General features: G+C 35.4%; 1 protein-coding gene across 1 annotated transcript in view; it reads right to left on the bottom strand.

Annotated features, from left to right (window-relative positions):
- Positions 1-8,061, bottom strand: part of LOC118733463 (solute carrier family 41 member 1) — a 161,529-nt gene extending 153,468 nt beyond the window's left edge. The window contains exon 1 of the mRNA XM_036462850.1: positions 7,990-8,061. The gene's annotated coding sequence lies outside the window, so the exon portion shown is untranslated. The remainder of the gene's footprint in view (positions 1-7,989) is intronic.
- Between the last annotated feature and the right edge of the window lie 4,550 nt (positions 8,062-12,611).

Here is a 12,611-nt window from a genome sequence, read left to right as displayed (position 1 = left end):
TTTCGCAAATTCTCGATGAGATTCATGTCCGCGGATTGTGGAGGTCATTTCAAATTAGCAAATTTTTGCTTTTGTATCCAGGCTTTGCGAACATATGCAGTGTGTTTTGAGTGATTTTTCAGCAGAAACTTTTGTTGAAATATGAACAGATACTGTTCCTTACGCATTATGCGTACTAACGGACCAACAAAATTTTTTAAATACAACCCCAAAGAATTAAGATCCTACCACTGTGATTCACAGTTTGCCTTACATGATGCGCATGGGCTTAATTTGGGTTTTTGATCCAATACCATGCCCGGCGATCTGATTGAAAGCGATTAATTTAGTCTTGTCAGACCAAATAACCTTCAATTGAAACTTAAAAATATAGGGGTATTCTCTGAGTCTTGCAAAGCCCTTGCACGGTGCACAGATTGCACGGATTGCACGGTAAAAACCGGTTTTCGTATGCCGTGCAAGGGCTTTGCAAGACTCAGAGAATACCCCTTATGTTTTTTATTGCACTCTGAACGGCCTAACATATCCCAATAGGCAACGGTTCGGGTTTCGTGCGATGCAGCGAAACGCTGCCACACTCGCACATGTATTATGATCAAATTTGCTTGTTTCTTCTTTATGATGCCTTTGCGCTCAATTTGGCAATTCTTCGCCTCGCTGTCTATTGATTTGCATTAAAGTTTAATACCTTAAGCGCTTCTGTAATAGTGGCTGCATCGCTACTTGCTGCTAAGTTCACAAGATATCGTATCGTAATATTTTTTGACAGACTTCCTTTGTCCTTGGGAACACTTTAGGCTATATTTTTTCTCAGTATTAACATTTTCAAGTAGCAAATTCCAAAATTGTTTGCCACTTTTCGTGCGGTCCCGCCTTGCCGCAGTAAATCTATTATTAACATTAATGGTTCCTGATTAACCATATTATTTATTGGTGATCACTTCTTGAATAAATTACAATAGAAGAAAAAGTCATATGACTTCCAACTAAGTAAGAGATAACTGTCAAATGCAAAACTGGGAGTGAGTGTAAAACTGTAACATCTGCTTTAATTTACATTTTTGTCTGCTGGTTTTTTTATTGTTGTTGTATTGACTTCAAATCGTTATGAGAGAGGGAGTAGGGATGTACCAACAAGAATATACAACAAAAGTATGAAAGTTGTTAGAACTTGGAAAGATAGCGATGGCTGAAGTAAAAAGTGTTACACCATGTTACAGTTTTGCCCGTCACTGTATATATATATCGTCGTTTAAAGTACAAAACTGCGTATCGTTATTCTGCAAAACCACGTAATTGACATTGGCTGCCAAAAATTGGATTTGCCCACACAAGCTCTTGGCTCAATCCTTATCCATTCGTCCTGAAATATACTAGCCAGAAATGCGATTGCTTTATAAAAAAGAGAACCATTTTTAAATATGAGTGTTTTTACGCTCTAGTAGAAATAATTTCTACGACTTCACATACGCGGTTTTGCATTTTGCTGATACGCGGTTTTGCATTTTGTTGATACGCGGCTTTGCACTTTAAATTAGGATATATATGTATATATAATATAATATAGTATTTTTAAATTATTTTGTATGTTTGTATAAAATTGTGCGGTGAAATACCCGTAGGTTACATATATGTATATTCGCATAGTTTATATTATTTTTTCCTTCACTGTATTTCTTGCCGATAGTGACGAATTGTTACATGAAGAGCGCCGTACAAAAACTACAAACAAATAAATACGGGAATAGCTTGCACAACAATTACTTTTAAAAAGTGTCAAATGTATGAATTATAAAATACATAAATTAATATAAACTGATTGACAGTTGTCGCAACCAGCTCTTTTCGGGGATTTGTTAATTTTATCCACTTGATAAGATAACCTAGCAACAAATGTTTTCCTGCTCTGTTTTTAATAAAAATAAATATTGCACATGTACATACATACATACATACTAGAGGGCTGCATGAATGCATTCAAAACGGCTTTTGAATTATTCATATACAAAACGAATGAATGATTTTGGCTTACAACTTTTTTGAATTTGAGTGAATAGCTGTTCTGATATATGTGTCAACATCACAATATTCAAACAAAACTGAAAATAAATTGAATTGAAATAAATGACAATTTTTTGTATGAATATCCAAAAATATTTTTTCTATGCACATATGTACAAACATACAATATATGTATGTATGTATTGCTGCGCTCCTATTACATACGAAAAAACTTGTTTGTTGAAAAAAACTTTTACCGAAACGAGTTTGAATGATTTGAATGTTTTCCATTTATTCATTCACATTCTTCCATTCGAAGGTAGAACATATAAAACAAAATGTATATTCATAACTTACAAAATTCCAAACGCTGAGTGTTTTGTATGTGAAGTAAAATATTCAAATCTACTGTACTCTGTTTGGCTAGAAGTTTGAATGAATTCATGCAGCCCTCTAATACATACATATCGAGCCCTAACCGCCAAAATAACATAAGCGACATTTTTTTTTCAAAATTTTCTTTTTGTTGCAGAAATGCATCTAGATGCTCTAGGAATATTCGTTCGCGCGCTCTGGGTCACGGTTTAAGTCTCTAATGAAGTCAGCATCATCTGTTCACCAGTAGGTGCGGTTGCAAGCGAACGTCTATTATATATGGCTCGTCACATATGTATGTAAATGTGCATTTTTAAAAACCCTCCCAGTAATGGGCTTTGATCCAATAAGTAGAAGAAACAGCCTCGGTTTATTGTCCCCTTACTTGGGCGACCCACATATGAAAGAAGGACTATACTTTACGGATATGCAAATGGAACGTATGAACCCTCCAAATGGGAGGGGCATTGACCAACTTCTGGATGGTTTAGACAAATACCATGCTCACATCACTACAGTACAGCAAACATCTCCAAGCGAGGTTCGCTTCTGAACCGGTGCTGCCGGCAGATTTTTAAGTCATTTCATATCGACTCGTTTTGGTGATGTGTAGCGTACCTTTTCTAAAGCTCTACTTCGGATTGAGGCTGAAGAGAAAAGACAAAAAAGGATTCCCTATTAATTCACAGATGATTGACTAACTCTTCCGCCCAATCGTGTTCTGGAAATTATTAAACCTAGGGAAAAAAGCAAAACTTAAAACTTGATTTTGTTTCCTACTATGTATCGGTGCAGCTGGCACCTGTTGGTCAAAGTGGGAAATTGAAGCCACGACAACGAAATTTGTCATTTCATACCAACACTAACGTACACACTGACCCATCAACCACATCAAATTAAAAAAAACAAAAAAAACAATTCAAAACTGAAAGTCTTCCAAGTGCCAAGGAAACGAGTTTTTCTACCAACTAACACGCTTTCCTTCGATTACGAGTATTGTGTACCCAAATCTTGTTTGCTATAGGAATTGAAAAATTATTTGAATGACGCCTGCAAGCATTGTTGAATCCACTTGTGTAGCTACTTTTTTTTTTGTTGATACTCGTAGCATTTGGGACCGCAGGCGAGAAGCCATCAAAGACTTCGCTGGAATTTTATTATTTTCAAATGCAGCTAATACGCATAAACACTTGCTGCAAAGTGTAGTTAGTGGGTGAAGCCAAAACAACAGCAAAAAAGAAAATAAAATAAGTAGAAATGATGTTATAGCAATACAAAGGAGTTGGTTACAAAATCTTTACCGTTAAGTTCAAACATACGGTGTGGGGAAGCGATTTAGATGGCTTTACTGTGGTGGTACGATTTATTCTGCGTCATTCTTTGGCCTAAGGGTATTCGTCTGAAATTATAAAATTCCTAAAATTTATTCAACGAAAGTTGTTTACAAAATTTAGTACATACATTAATCCTGCTATAATTGTGATGTCAGGCGTATCGTTTTTGTATGGAGCAGGTGTTTGCGCATGTGCATTTAAGTTAATGCTAACGTGTAAATACACAATTTATATCAGGAGTAGGCGTTTTCAACGTATCGCACGTTAAATAACTCAGTTCAACAGTTTTGCCTGACCACCTGAGTAAAACATATCGTTTCTTGTAGATTGTCTAGTGCTAAATCCAAATCTTGCCGCAGAATTGCTCTAGCACATCAGGATTTTTAGATATCCTAACCTCAAAGTGTCAAATGTTTTTGCCGATATTTGAGGTTATATTATGAGAACAACTAATTTTTTTGCTCATTTCTACTTAGTGCGTCATTTAGCACTACTCTACCCCTACAGAATTATTTCAAAATTTCAATTTTGTGGCAAAACGCAATCAAAGTTTGATCAATTCATACAGTTGGTATACCAAAAGACAGGTGAAAAGAGACATACATATCTTCGGCATTTTTGTGAAGTTTAGTCATCTGTCAGGCTGAACATATTTTCCGCATCAAGCTTATTAGTTGTATTATGAAATCTACAAAAACGTGAATTTTGAAGTGGACGTCTAGAATAACGAACTTTCGGAATAACGAATTTTCGGTTTATCGAATCATTAAAATTATCTCATTGATGTTTCTATATTACGAACGCAAACGATTTTTAAGTTTTCAGCTGAAACTTTGCTTTCTTAGCCAAAACAAAGGTTTCGCTAAGTCAACGGTAGTTTCTTCTTCTTATTTGGCACTACGGGTTGGGCCGAGAACAAAAAACTTCGCCAGTTGCCTTTCTCCTTTGAAGATTTGCGCCAGTCGTTCATCCCAAGTGCGGACAGGTCCTTCTGCACTTGGTTCTTCCATTGTGTTCATTGTCCACCCATGGGTGCGGAGTCGAAGGATCTTTTCGCCGCAGCGTCGTCATCCATGCGTACAACATGTCCAAGCCAACGCAATCGTTGTATTTTTATGTGCTAAACTATCTCCATGTCGTCCACTTCGTTATTCCATCTTCTTCTGGCGAACGGGACCATAGTTCTTGCGAAGATTAGTTCTCTCGACAGCCCCCAAAGTCTTCTCAACCTTGTTAGACATCGTCCATGTTTCTGCGCCAAATAAAAGGCCGGGCATGATGAGAAATTTGTAGAGCGTGATTTTTTTTGTCGAGAGAAGGCCTGTTGGCAAAAGTTATTCTTCGCTTTATCTCCAGACTGACATTGTTGGTGGTGTTTATGTTGATCCTAAGTAAACAAAGTCCTTCACTACTTCAAAGTTATTTCTACCAACAGTGACGTGTGTCCCAATACGCGAAGACTTTTTATGTGTTAGCAGGAGGTACTTTGTCTGGTCATCGTTCACCGATAGACAAACCTCGTTAGCTTCTTTTTCTAAGCTACAAAATGCTGCGGTAGTCTATCTGCAGAAAATATCGAACAAAATATGTATCTCAACGGATCAGCGCATTGTAAAGAGTGACGTGAATTTTTAGTTCTATTGTTTTTTTTTTGCTTCATTTCGCAGTGCAGCATTATTTCGAAGCTAATTGGCATAATTCCTGCATATTCTGTGCAGGATAGTTGACGCTGCAATACATTATATTGCGCTCCTCCCACTGTCGTGAGAGATAGCGTGGCATATGGAATGCCAAGACGCAGACCTCGTTTGCAAGAAACAGCCACGCCAGAGAGCTCAATCGCCATACAAATATTACATCCGCTACAGGATCATCTGCAATACCTACTGAGCATAATTCATCTAATGAGAAGAGTAGCGCCGTTAAAGGTACTGGTCAGGTCAGCGCCAGCACATCTGCAAAAGCCGCCGCAGCCCCAAGTAAGGAAGCTACACCCGCCAACCTCAGCACGCGTCGCCGCAGCACAAGGCGCTCAACCTAAAAATGCCGTTACTTCGAATTCCTCCAATATCTTAGCAAATAGTTCACATAATATCAGTACTGCACAACAGGGAGTCACTTATTTAACAAAATGAAAGAGCTAGAAGAACAGCTTAGAATTATCCAAGTCCGGTTAGAAGAGTAGCAACAAGAAACGCAAAGCCTTAGAAGACCGTTGTCTTATAAACAGTAAGTAGTTGTTCGCTTGGGCGGAAATCTCTTGTAACCGGATAAGGCTAAATAGCTGCGGGTATACAAGGGTATGAGCAGGTATTTTCGGAGACATGGAAATCCATAATGAAATAGAAAATGCCCTTTTGAAATTTATAGTCTTCATTGTGTATTTGTAAGCAAAAAACAAACCCGAATTCTCATATAAAAATTTAAGATTATCGTTAATTTATTCATGATCCGATAATCGGATTAAAACCAAATTAATATGGGACTACCTGTGAGGTAACATCTTTCATTAAAAAAAAGAAAGATAGAAATCGGTTAACGTGGTCCAAAGTTATGCGGTAACATTTAAAAAAAATAAAAATAAAAATAAAAATAAAAATATTCCGACGAATTGATAACCTTTCTCCTTTTTGTGAAGGCAGTTTAAAAATGAAAAACGTAGAATCACCGCGATTGATCGCTTTTATCGCATACACCACTTGATTAACAACAACTACATATATATGTAGTACATATTTACATACATACATATATACATACATATATTCAAATGTGCTGTGTGTTGTTTATAAATAACTGGTAACTACGGTAGCAAATATTCTGCGAATAGCGATTAACCAAATTGGCAAAATTTACGGATAAGGTGTGATAAGTACTATAGAACGAACCTAAAGGCGTTAGTCCTGTATTTCAGACATGTATGTGTATAACTTCACACGATTTCACACGAATTTCACATTCTTACCAAATGCATACTAAAGTTTTGCAATTGATAGCGTTGCTGTTTTATCGACGGCACTACACATAGTTTTGTATAAATGCATAGTACATAGGCACATAGATACATACATATCGCACACCGTCTTCAAAAGAGTCACAACTCAAAATAGGACGTTCGTCAGAAAATGCGATAAACTATTTCGTAGCACATGCTAATCTCATGGGCAAGGGCGACTTTAACTTAGGTTTTTTTTTAACAAATTATAACAAAAATTTGCTCCAGCCTTTGCGGAGATGTAAATAAAAGCTCTGTGTACATTTTTAGCGCATAATTTCAAAAATGCCAAATTTAGAGTTGTGACTCTTTTGAAGGCGGTATGCGATATGTATTTGCATTTGATTTGCTTTATTAGTGCAAACAAACGTTCTTTGTAGGCTATTGATTTTACCCAAAAACCTTACGCCATAGCTATACTAACGACAAGGTACAGACGGAGCAGAAGCAGCGCAGCCTTAGCTACAGAACGCAAAGTCAAAAGGGGCTGAATGTTACTGCAGCAGCGCTGCAAAAGATGTAAGAAACATTGCCACGACAATCGGGTATACATACATACGTAACCGGAACCACACAGATCTACTTACATATTATGTACATGCATATATCTGGCCAAGGGCTGTCACTCCAGCTGATTCTCCGAAAATTCTTTGGGGAATTTGTATGTTATTACAAAAACAACCCCACAAGATGTAAGAAAAAGCCCAAGGCGGAAGCATTAACAGCAACCAGACCACGTGCTAGTTGTTGTTGTATACAAATCTATGATACCTTTTTATTTGGTATTTCATAATCAATAATGATTACATACTTCACTTTTAATTTATCACTAAGAATGGATAACTTTGCACTACTGGCGAACCTTTTGACTACTGGCCACAAACAACACAACACAACGCAATTTCTTAAGCATAATTAAATTGCAAATTTTCGTTAGGTAAATCAAAGCAAATCAAATCTTAATTTATGTATGATTAGCACACCTACAAGTGAAGGCGAACAGCAGCGTGCTGGCGAGAGAATGACTGCATAAATATGTATGTAGAGGTATGCACATACTACACACATACGTACGTATGTATGTATGTATGCATATAGTAGAACTTAATGATTTAACTAAAATTGCTGCTTTTGCGAATTAGCTTTACTTTTTTTACACACACATCGAAACGTTGCTATCGAAAAACTCAACAAACGAACGAAACTAATTTTTAATTATTGACTATGTAAATTAACAAAAAAAATATTTTTTAACAATGAAAATTTCTACACTTTTCAACTCACATCTCTTCCAGACAACTTTAGTCGCGGTAACAGCGCGAACTTGCAGTTTACTCCAGACTTCATTGACTTGAGATTTTTGACTAAGCAGCGTTGAGTGGGACAAAGCAACGCGAAGTCCACCACCAAATAATATGTAGGTATATATGTAGTCAGCCGGGTGAGTTGTCCAGCCTACCCACCCAACGGCTTTTCGTTTGCTGTGGAACGCAGACGCAAAGCTACTCGACGAGCCCGACAACGAGCACAAATCGGGATGGACTGCAAATGCGGCAGAGGAGAAGACAAAAATGCTGGCGATGCCGCTGGATTATTACATTTACGATTAATTTGTTTATTGTATGCACAATACAGCCTCCACTTCACTAAAAGTCTGTGTATTCACAAATATCAATAATACATAAATGTTTAGGAAATGATTTTGCCCAATTTTACCTACTAACTACAACGAATTCAGATCTACCTTTCGTACAAGGCGGTGTAGAAGCGTTTACTGATGATGACAGTGTGCTTATTTGCGCCTATTTCTGACTTTTACTGCGCATGTACCGCTAAATGTCATTTTGCAGCATTTCAAAAGGGAGCGTAACTTGTATAGTGGGAGAAATGTCGTTGGAGCTGTTCAAGCCGAATTTGTTTTTGTTGCCAAATGGACTTTATATGTATGTATGTATGTATGTATGTATGTACATACTTAAATATGGTAGATAATTGTGCGTAAGGATGGCTGTGGCTATAGGGAGACACAATTTGTATAGCTTATCAGCGCCACCTGACGTCATTTGCATATGTTTCCGATTATTCGAAAGAAGTATTTTGGTGCAAACTACGAATTGACATTTATTTGCATACAATTAGCCAATAAAACTCCAGCAGTGTAGTATAAAAGAAAAGAAGGATGTTGAACATATTTATAGCCGTCATCGATTCGCTATTTCGCTGTTTGCTATGTTTGAGTTTTGTATGTGGAAGCAACAACAATGTCAGCTAGCAAAGAAGGACGATAGCGAGTTTGATTTTATCTCATTGAGTTCGTTCGTTCCGCCACTCGCTAACTGTTGGCGAATCGATGACGGCATATGTATCTTCCCGGAAACGGATGCAAACGTATCCAACGGACGGAACACTTTCACAAAATGGTTTATAATAGCCGATATATCTTGCATATCGCACACCTAGATATAAAGTGCGATCAACTTAAAAAAATTTAGGGCGATTTTTTTGCATAAATCAGTATTATGGGACTTACATCCAATTAATGAAAATGTGGTTTTTTCATGAATTTATACATTAACTAAAAAACTACTTTTATACCTGTTTTTGTATTAATTGCGTTGAATCTGTACGATCCACAAGCAGTTATGTATGTATGCATATTTCTCTCTCTGAATTTGGAGTTAGCTCATATACCAGTTATTATAAATTAATTAAAAAAACTAGTATATTTTCTTTAAATTTTACATCGGGAGGAGATAGCAATGATTTTTATTTACAAAATAATTATTGCTTACATAGTACATACCTATGTATCAGAGCTGTAAAATGATTGAATCAATAGGATCTGCATTCACTCGACATTCTTTTCAAAATTATGATTGTTTGTTTGTATAAAAAAAGCCTCATTCCTGAGTGGCTTAAAATGTTTGAAAACAAATAAACTGTGTTGTGTTTTTGAATGGTAGATTGACATTCAGTATGGAATGTGAATGTAACAGAAGCATTCGCACACACAAATGATTGTATATTTAAAATGAATGCACACGTTTTTACCATTCAGTACTAATACTTTTTTCCCAGGGTTGAAATATTTTATACTTTAAAGTTTAAACATATCTGGAATTGAAAAAAAAACATATATGTATACGTATGTATGTATTTCAACGCGTATGTATAGACGTTTTCTGACATTAACCCATGGCTCATGACTGGTGCGAAATCAGTTCAAACAAACATCGCAACCGTCGAGCACAAAGGACACATCTTGATACATACATTTACATATATTACATTCGAAACTAGTGAACTGTATATAGAAATATAAAACAGTGTCAATGGAATTGAGTTTTTAAAACTCTTGCTTGAAAAAACTTAAGAATTTCATTACCGGCATCTGCCCCTTCGTATTATAGACTTTTAGAACTATAAAAGGTCTATTCTGCACGTAACCGAAGATTTTTTAACCGGAAAATTTTATTACCAAAAAATGTTACCTGTTCATGTCACCGCGATTCTAGGAACGTTGGTAATGCTATATATTCAGCAATTCATCCATGAAGAATTGTGGAAATTCTGGCATTGCATATTTCACGGGGCGGGGCAATATTTTGTTACCAGCTTATGAGATGGTAACAAAATTTACCGGTTACAAGAGTACACCAATTGCGAAAAGGGGTTAAAAATTGATTGTAGACATTTTTTCGCAGAATATATGTATATATAAATTTAATTTGTATGATTTTTTTTCTATTAATTTTTTTCTTCAGTTATCAAATTTGAAAACTTTCAAAACGAAATTTTATAGGGTTCTTGTTTTCTTTAAAGAGGGTTTGAGGAGTTACATTGTAAAATTTTTTTTATTAATTATTAATTAAAAGGTGTACTATTTAAACATATTTACTACGCACTTCTGCAGTAGGGTACTATAACTTTTCTCACGTAACGGATATTTGGAACAACCAAAATCGAAATAGATATATACTACATTTATGTACATATGTATGTATATACCGTAAATGCCCAGAATAAAAAGAGTTGATTAGTCCATCTCCGTCTGTCTGTCTGTCCGTTTGTTTGTGTACACGATAACTCTAGGAAAAGTTGAGATATCGGAAGAAAATTCGGTACGCGGGTTTCCCTTTATGCAGGGCAGAAGCGTATTGAAAATACAAAAATTAAACCATAACCTGGTCCCTCCCATAAAACGGTAATTTCGAAAAATTCAAAAAATTCAATATTTCCTTAATTACAGAAAACAAATTGCTAAAAAAGTCACATGTTTATTATTATACATTTTTGAAAAATGGGACATATTTCTAACTTTTGAAATCAATTTGCTCAAAACATACATTTAGAATAATGTTTTAAGAAATAATTACACCCGAGCGCATTTGTGCACATGGGTATTATAACTTTGTTCGCATAGCGGTTGTTTGTTGTCTAGGCCTTCAGGTTAATAAAGATTGTAGAAAACGATTTTTGCTTGTGTGGGGTCCCGTTTGATTGAAAAATTGGAAGGAACTGATTTTTTCAAATTGCAACACCTAATAAATAAATTATTTCTAAAATAGGTTACAGCAGACAATGTTTAATCATTTTTTATTAATATACCGACACCTGATTGGAAGATCAACCTATCTCGGCAGCCAATTCAAAAACGCCCTTACTCAGAAAACTTTTTATGAAAGTCCTACCTACTTCAGAATTTGGTTGAAGAACGCCCTATCTCAAATGAAAATATATTGAAAATTTGCCGAGGTCGGGCGTTTTTGAACCGCATTCTGAGATAGGGCGTTCTTCAACAAAATTCCGAAATAGGGTGTTCTAGAACGGTTTTTTGAGATAGGGAGTTTTCGAACTGGCTGCCGAGATAGGTCGATCTTCCACTTAGGTGTCGATATGTAGTTTTGATGTTAACAAACAAACCAAAACTTGGGTTAAAAAGCGTGCTCAATGAAATGGGTATAAATTCTTAAATATTGCACTTTCGGAAAAGGATGTTAATGAAAATAGGGACCAACGAATTTTGTTAAATATTTTTTTTGTTGGAAATGTTGATAATTTGTGGCTTATTGTAAATGAAAAAACCTCCACAAACCAACAAATTCGATTTTCGAATCTTTATTAACTGCTTGACTCAATAGCGACGAAAAAAAGTACGAAGAAATTTGTATCAAAAATTTTTATAATTAAATAATGAAATGTATATGTATGTCTAAATTTAGAACCAGAAGCTCTTAAATTTGTTAGTTTATATTAACTTATATATGTATGTACTAATTTATGCATTATGCATTATTAATGGTGTATTGGTAACACTTATTTGGAAAGCTGACAATTTTCTAAACAGAGATGTTAAAATCCTTAATAATTTATATTTTTCATAATGACATTCTAACGACACGTTCACTAAAAAATATTTCTCCAATTAATATTTTTTATTCTTATAAATCCTTGTACAAATTTAAGTGAAAAAAACTGATGATACCGCTCTATTAACTATTTTTCGTGTTGAAATTTTGAAGTCTTTTTAAAAAAAATGCAACCTGGCGTATTTTTCAGAGGGTTTTGTGTGTTCAAAATATTTATATCAATTGATTGGTACTGAGTGGATGTGTGCACACATAGCAAAAGCTGCATTCATCTGAGTGCTTATTCAGTGTTAAAAGTGAATCGTTCGTCATTCAATTTTTTCAATCTTTCTTTGAATATGGAAATGTGTGCAATCGTATCTACTTTGAGTGAATGTAGAATTGGAAAACTTTAAGCCGCATTATTCAATAAGGGAGAATTCAATGAAAACATAATAATATAAAATTGATGATTTTTAATTTCAAATGATTTCACAGTTTTACAGCTCTGGCAAACATCAATTTTGAATAAATTAGCTTCTGTATTTACTGATATAT

Source organism: Rhagoletis pomonella, unplaced genomic scaffold (genome assembly GCF_013731165.1).
Source record: "Rhagoletis pomonella isolate Grant_MI unplaced genomic scaffold, Rhpom_1.0 Rhpom_scaffold_00002, whole genome shotgun sequence".
Classification (NCBI taxonomy): domain Eukaryota; kingdom Metazoa; phylum Arthropoda; class Insecta; order Diptera; family Tephritidae; genus Rhagoletis; species Rhagoletis pomonella.
This window is presented reverse-complemented; position numbering and strand designations above follow the sequence as displayed.